The following is an 8,768-nucleotide window of genomic DNA, read 5'->3' as shown; positions in this document are numbered from 1 at the left end:
AGTTCAGAGAACATAGCAGATGCCTGATACTTACAATTTCTCATTGTAGATCAACAAATTACCAGTGTAGTTTGTGAAAAACACCCCAAACAAATAATGTTCTTCCTTTTCCTCTCTTTAACTCTTTCCTTACTGAAAGATTTAGACTTAAATCCATTATATGGGACCCAGCAAAGAAGACACTCACACTCAGAGGAGGGAATAAGTGGGGAACAGTGGTGACCAAGTGCAAATGTAGAGGGCCGAGGAATGACCATTTGTATTGCAGGCAGCAGGAGCCAGCCCAGGGACTGGGAGCTGGAGCAGGGTGAGGAGAACATTTGTGCAGGTGAGGGACAGTGATAGGAAGGGAGGTTAGCTATGCACAAGGGAATTGGTAAAATAAGAAAGTATATGAAGGATAACGGGCATCTGATTTCTTACTGTTGGAAAAGAATTGCCAATGCAAAAATGTGGAAAACCTGAATATATCCTGTAGTGTTAGGTGGAAATTAGAGGTATTGCTGTGAGCTCATGGTTTTCAGTGTGTGTGTGTGTACGTGCGTGCCCCCAAAGCTGTTTCCAGTGCAAGTGCCTGGAAGCAGATCCAGACATTGCGTTCTACATACTGTATGTCAGTATAAAGAACCAGGGATGCTTGAGGAAATTGCTAATTCCATGTTTGAGCCAGGGAAGGTACAAGAGAGAGCCTAGACTATTATTTATTTATTTTTTTGCCAGAAAGGAAGGAAATCATCAAAGAATAATGTTGACCTGTCAAAAGGACACCAAAGCCAGCTTGAAGGGGATCCAACTGGAGATAATTTAATAATCAATATAAACTGAAAGTAATTATAACCTATTGAATAAAACAGTAAACAATGAAACTAAAATGATATAGATGAATAATTAAGTTTGATAAAAAACAGGATATTTATATAGTTTCAAACTACCTCCCTGAAAAATATTAATTTAAAAGAGAAAGAGTAACTTCAAAGTAGAGAATCTTGACTTCTACCACCTTAAGCAATCCACCTGTACATCATTAGAAGTGGGATAATTCAGAACCATGTGCCTCTTGATAGCATGCAGTGAAAGAACACAGCGTCACTTCTGTCCTGCCAAAGATCTGTTACCTGAGTCTAATCATGAGAAGACATTAGACAAACTAAACTTTAGGAACTTCTGTTTTTCTCTCTCTCTTTTTTTTAAACATTTTTATTGGAGTATAATTGCTTTACAGTGGTGTGTTAGTTTCTGCTTTATAACAAAGTGAATCAGCTATACATATACATATATCCTCATATCTCCTCCCTCTTGCATCTCCCTCTCACCCTCCCTATCCCACACTTCTAGATGGGTCACAGATCACTGAGCTGATCTCCCTGTTCTATGTGGCTGCTAACTTCAGGGACTTTTAACAAAATACCTGACCTGTAATCTTTGGAATTATCCAGGTTATGAAAGACAAGGAATGACTGAGAAACTTTCCTAGATTAAAGAAGGTTAATAAAGCATGGCAATAAATGCAAAGCTTGAATCTGAGCTGGAAGTATGGTTGGGACACCTGGCAAAACATTGAATGGGATCTGAAGATTGAATGATGGTGATGAGTCAATGTTACTTTCCTGATTGGGATGATTGCTTTGTGGTATGTAGGTGAATGCCTTTGTTTGTAGGGAATACTACAGTATTTGAAGGTGATGAGCCCTGTGTCAACAACTTACTCTAAAGGTTCAAGAAAAAAAAAGTTCTTTGTATTGCACCTTCAAGTTTTCTGTAAGTTTGAGGGAAAAAAAGGGATTTAGAGAGAAAAACTGGTATTCAGTCCTGCTTGGGAAGCAGACGAGCTGCAGTAAAAAGGAAAGTAAGAGAAATTATTTGGTACGTGGAAAAAATGAGGATGAACATTTGCATATTTCTTCTAGATGGACATGCGTATTGGGTGATCATTCACTCGAAGAGACTAGTTTCTTTGGGAAGTAATGTTCTTGATCAGGCGGAAGGAGGAGAGGTAAGGTGGGGGGGGTGTCTAATTCTCCTCTTGCTCTTTCTTTTCTAGGATAATTTATCCTTTCTCGTGGCCCTGGTTGAAAACATTACTGGGTCAGGAAGAATCAAAGAAGGAATAGGGTATTCTCCATTTCAGAAGGAGAAGCATTGGAATTGTGATGTGCAAAACTGAATTCTGGGCCTTAATTTCTGTCTCCTGCCAGTAAGTGTTGAGGTGAGAGATAGTGGTTCTTGACTCAGTGTTTTTGTAGTTTTATTGTGCCGTGTAATAGAATTTCCTTTTTCTTAGGAAACTCTCACAGAAGTATTTAAGAGTGTAGGGACATGATGTGTCCAACTTACTCTCAACTTAATTTAGTTAGAAATGATGAGGGAAATGGGACAAAATATAAACAATTGGTGAATCCAGGAAAAGGGTACGTACGAGTTCCTTATATTATACTTGCAACCCTTCTATAAGTTCGAAATCTTTGTCAAAAAATGTCAAAAAATAAAAATGTCAAAATAAAAATAAAAATGTCAAAAAAGTGTGGGGGAAAGGGAATCAGTAATGGCATTGTCTCTGTCAGAGATGAGAGAAACCTAGGCTAGGAGAAAGCAGAGATGTTGGAGATAACTGAGGATTAACTAAAGAATTTATGAATGTGCTTCAGATAGCTTGTAAAGTCAAGGGTTATGCAAGATATCAAGGTCACTATAAACTCTGGGAAAGACTGAAACAAGAGGTTACTGGATTTGAAACATAAGGTAGAGTAGGATTTGGGACTACTCAATAATTCCTTATTCTGACTTCCACTGAAATGCTCTGGAGGTTTAAGGACATTTAACTGGATAGAAGCAGACACCATAGTTGAGATGACTGCTTGAATCTGATCCTGGTGTGTGTGTGTGTGTGTGTGTGTGTGTGTGTGTGTGTGTGTGTATTAAATCAGAGTGCATAATTCTAGGCTGACGAAATGGCCTTCTACCATAAGGTGTAAGGAGGAAGGAAAAGTACATTATAGCTTTTATACCATTCTATAACTTCCATGTAGGAAAGAGAAGAATAAGCATAGATCAAATGGAAATATTAAAACATAATTTGCTACAGTCTCGGAAGAATCTTAAAGGATTCTCAGGGGAAAGGGACTTGGGTCAGTCAACAGGAGTGGACATGGGACAAATTTAGGGAACTCTAGATGCCAGGAACATGCCATACCCGTTGGGAAGTCTCCCAGAAGGGATCTAACTACTAATACTCAGGCTAAGAAAATCTATCTTGCTAAAATGGAATTTACTAACAAACGTGTGTCGTTGGGAAATACTGGATTTATTTACATAAATGGTCTCTCTTGGAAACACTATAGAGGCTAATCCTCTGTCTTCTAAAGTCCAGGGTAGGGATAGAGAAGCCATCTGAGAAGATGGTTTCAGGATCACAAAGCACCAACCACTTGGAAAAATAAAGAAGTCCCCTTTTTAGTAAGATCCCTTGACACCTGTCTGGAATCTGACTATACTGGTTCCCTTGAGACACTCAGGAAGTTTTGAGGAAAAGAGACCCAGGAGAGCAGGGCTAGTCAACATGACTTTTCCTTGGAGATTCCTCTCATGATGTCTGAGTTTATAGGTTTTCCTTCTCCTCCTTCTATGGACATAGCTTTCAGGGCCAGTGTACATATCATGTGTCTCTCTTTCTCTAGGCTACAGTCCTATCTAGAGAGAGTAAGTGATTATAAGATTATAAATCCCTGAAGAAGCATGAGGGCTTGTTTGTTTGTTTTAATTTTTCTTTCTTTCTTTCTTTCTTTCTTTCTTTCTTTCTTTCTTTCTTTCTTCTTTCTTTCTTTATTTTTGGCTGTGTTAGGTCTTCTTTGCTGTGTGTTGGCTTTCTCTAGTTGTGGCAAGTGGGGGCTACTCTTCGTTGTGGTGGGCGGACTTCTCATTGCAGTGGCTTCTCTTGTTGCAGAGCACAGGCTCTATGCATGCGGGCTTCAGTAGTTGTGGCACGTGGGCTCAGTAGTTGTGACTCACAGGATCTAGAGCACAGTCTCAGTAGTTGTGGCACACAAGAATAGTTGCTCTGCAGCATGTTGGATCTTCCCGGACCAGGGCTCAAACCCGTGTCCCCTGCATTGGCAGGCAGATTCTTAACGACTGCACAACCAGAGAAGTTCCTGGATTTTTAAAAAAATATTTATTTATTTATTTATTTATTTATTTATTTATTTATTTATTTATTTGGCTGTACCAGGTCTTAGTTGCAGCACGTGGGATCTTCATTGTGGCTTGCGGGATCTTTAGTTGTGGTATGTGGGATCTAGTTCCCTGACCAAGGATCAAACCTGGGTCTCCTACATTGAGAGAGTGGAGCCTTAGCCACTGGACACCAGGGAAGTCCTGTTTTTTTTTTGGTTTTGTATATGCTTTCAGATTAATTTTGCAAGGTGTTGGGGATACCTGTATGTCTTTCTAACTTAAGCGAGCTCTAGTCCTTTCTGCTCTTGCAGATCTTTTGGGCCAGGATCTGGAGTTCTGGGGTGAGAAACTACAAAGATATGCCAATTGGGCTCATGTCTTGGGAAAAAAAGAAAAAAATAGCACAGACTAGCAGATTCTTTCCCATCTTATGATCAAGTGTTTTTCTCTCTCTGGCTTCTTCACATACCTATAATATTCACAAATTTTTAAACAGTCCCTGGCATCTTGCAATTTGTGTTTCAAGGTCTCTGGAGAAGAGGCAATAGAGTTTTGTTTGTTCGTTTTCTGCAGGAGTAATTCTCCTGTAATATCATTTTTCAGGAGATTGGCCCAAGTTGCATGTTTTAAATTATTTCCCTTTCCTTAACAGATTCACTCAGATTTAAATAACATACATGTATGCACCCAACATAGGAGCACTTAAATACATAATGCAAATGTTAACAGCCATAAAAGGGGAAATCAACAGTGACACAAAAATAGTAGGGGACCTTAACGCCCCACTTTCATCAATGGACAGATCATCCAAAATGAAAATAAATAAGGAAACAAGCTTTAAATGACACATTAAGCAAGATGGACTTAATTGATACTTATAGGACATTCCATGGAAAAACAACAGAATACACTTTCTTCTCAAGTGCTCATGGAACATCCTCCAGGATAGACCATAACTTGGGTCACAAATCAAGCCTTGGTGAATTTAAGAAAATTGAAATCGTATCAAATATCTTTTCCTACCACAATGCTATGAGACTAGATATCAATTATAGGAAAAAAAACTGTAAAAAAATACAAACACATGGAGGCTAAAAAATGCGCTATAAAATAACCAAAAGATCACTGAAGAAATCAAAGAGGAAATCAAAAAATACCTAGAAACAAATGACAATGAAAACACGATGACCCAAAACCTATGGGATGCAGCAAAAGCAGTTCTAGAGGGAATTTTATAGCAGTACAATCCTACCTCAAGAAACAAGAAAAATCTCAAACAACCTAACCTTACACCTAAAGCAATTAGAGAAAGAAGAACAAAAACACCCTAAAGTTAGCAGAAGGAAAGAAATCATAAAGATCAGATCAGAAATAAATGAAAAAGAAATGAAGGAAACAATAACAAAGATCAGCAAAACTAAAAGCTGGTTCTTTGAGAAGATAAACAAAATTGATAAACCATTAGCCAGACTCATCCAGAAAAAAAGGGAGAAGACTCAAATCAATAGAATTAGAAATGAAAAAGGAGAAGTAACAACTGACACTGCAGAACTACAAATGAGAGATTACTACAAGCAATTCTATGCCAATAAAATGGACAACTTGGAAGAAATGGATAAATTCTTACAAAAGCACAACCTTCCAAAACAGAAACAGGAAGAAATAGAAAATATAAACAGACCAGTCACAAGCACTGAAATTGAAACTGTGACTAAAAATCTTCCAACAAACAAAAACCCAGGACCAGATAGCTTCGCAGGTGAATTCTATCAAACATTTAGAGAAGAACTAACACCTATCCTCTTCAAACTCTTCCAAAATATAGCAGAGGGAGGAACACTCCCAAACTCATTCTACAAGGCCACCATCATTCTGATACCAAAGCCAGACAAAGATATCACAAAAAAAGAAAACTAGAGACCAATATCACTGATGAACATAGATGCAAAAATCCTCAACAAAATACTACTAAACAGGATCCAGCAGCACATTAAAAGGATCACACACCATGATCAAGTGGGGTTTATCCCAGGACTGCAGGGATTCTTCAATATATGCAAATCAATCAATGTGATACACCATATTCACAAACTGAAGGAGCAAACCCACATGATCATCTCAATAGATGCAGAAAAAGCTTTTGACAAAATTCAACACCCATTTATGGTAAAAACTCTCCAGAAAATAGGCATAGAGGGAACTTACCTCAACATAATAAACGTCATATATGAAAAACCCACAGCCAGCATCATTCTCAGTGGTGAAAAACTGAAACCATTTTCTTTAAAATCAGGAACAAGACAAGGATGCTGACTCTCACCACTGTTACTCAACATAGTTTTGGAAGTTTTAGTCACAGCAATCAGAGAAGAAAAAGACAGAAAAGGAGTTCAAATCAGAAAAGAAGAAGTAAAGCTGTCACTGTTTGCAGATGACATGATACTATACATAGAGAATCCTAAAGATGCTACCAGAAAACTACTAGAGCTAATCAATGAATTTGGTGAAGTTTCAGGCTACAAAATTAATGCACAGAAATCTCTTGCATTCCTATACACTAATGATGAAAAATCTGAAAGAGAAATTAAGGAAAGACTCCCATTAAGCGTTGCAACAGAAAGAATGATATACCTAGGAATAAACCTTCATAAGGAGACAAAAGACCTGTATGCAGAAAACTATGACACTGATGAGAGAATTTAAAGATGATACAAACAGATAGAGAGATATACTATGTTCTTGGATTGGAAGAATCAACATTGTGAAAATGACTCTACTACCCAAAGCAATCTATAGATTCAATGCAATCCCTATCAAACTACCACTGGCATTTTTCACAGACTAGAACAAAAAATTTCACAATTTGTATGGAAACACAAAAGACCCTGAATAGCAAAAGCAATCTTGAGAAAGAGGAACAGAGCTGGAGGAATCAGGCTCCCTGACTTCAGACTGTACTGTAAAACTACAGTAATCAAGACAGTATGGTACTGGCACAAAAACAGAAATATAGATCAATGGAACAGGATAGAAAGCCCAGAGATAAACCCATGCATCTTATCTTTGATAAAGGAGGCAGGAATGTACAGTGGAGAAAGGACAGTCTCTTCAATAAGTGGTGCTGGGAAAACTGGACAGGTACATGTAAAAGTAGGAGATTGGATCACTCCCTAACACCATACACAAAAATAAGCTCAAAATGGATTAAAGACCTAAATGTAAGGCCAGACACTGTAAAACTCTTAGAGGAAAACATAGGCAGAACACTCTATGACATAAATCACAGCAAGATCCTTTTTGACCCACCTCCTAGAGAAATGGAAATAAAAACAAAAATAAACAAATGGGACCTAATGAGACTTAAAAGCTTTTGCACAACAAAAGAAACCATAAACAAGATGAAAAGGCAACCTTCAGAATGGGAGTATATATTTGTAAATGAAACAACTGACAATGGATTAATCTCCAAAATATAGAAGCAGCTCAATATCAAAAAATCAAACAACCCAATCCAAAAATGGGCAGAAGACATAAATAGGCATTTCTCCAAAGAAGATATACAGATTGCCAGAAAACACATGAAAGGACGCTCAACATCACTAATCATTAGAGAAATGCAAATCAAAACTACAGTGACATATCACCTTACACCAATCAGAATGACCATCATCAAAAAATCTACAAACAATAATTGCTGGATAATAGGGAACCCTCTTGCACTGTTGGTGGGAATGTAAATTGATACAGCCACTATGGAGAACAGTACGGAGGTTCCTTAAAATCTAAAATTAGGACTACCATATGACCCAGCAATCCCACTGCTGGGCATATACCCTGAGAAAACCATAATTCAAAAAGAGTCATGTACCACAGTGTTCATTGCAGCACTATTCACAATAGCCAGGGCATGGAAGCAATCTAAGTGTCCATTGACAGATGAATGGATAAAGAAGATGTGGTACCTATATACAATGGAATATTACTCACCATAAAAAGAAATGAAGTTGAGTAATTTTTAGTGAGGTGGATGAACCCAGAGACTGTCATACAGAGTGAAGTAAGAAAGAGAAAAACAAATACCATGTGCTAACTCATATATGTGGAATCTAACAACAACAACAACAAAGGTTCTGATGAACCTAGGGGCAGGACAGATATAACGACACCCACGTAGAGAATGGACTTGAGGATATGGGGAGGGGGAAGGGTAAGATGGGACGAAGTGAGAGAGTAGCATTGACATATATACACTATGAAATGTAAAATAGATAGCTAGTGAGAAGCAGCTACATAGCACAGGGAGATCAGCTCGGTGCTTTGTTTCCACCTGGAGAGGTGGAATAGGGAGGGTGGGAGGGAGACGCAAGAGGGAGGAGATATGGGGATATGTATATGTATAGCTGATTCACTTTGTTATACAGCAGAAACTAACACAACATTGTAAAGCAATTATACTCCAATAAAGATGTTTAAAAATATAAGTAATGTACATGATTCATTGTAAGTATCAATAAATTCTGTAATAGTGTCTTCCCTTATAAATGCAATTCTTATTGCATCTTCAAACTTTTTTTCTCCTTTTCTTTTATTTGGAATAT

This window comes from Mesoplodon densirostris, chromosome 2 (genome assembly GCF_025265405.1).
Source record: "Mesoplodon densirostris isolate mMesDen1 chromosome 2, mMesDen1 primary haplotype, whole genome shotgun sequence".
Taxonomy (NCBI): Eukaryota; Metazoa; Chordata; class Mammalia; order Artiodactyla; family Ziphiidae; genus Mesoplodon; species Mesoplodon densirostris.
Note: the sequence above shows the minus strand (reverse complement) of the source record.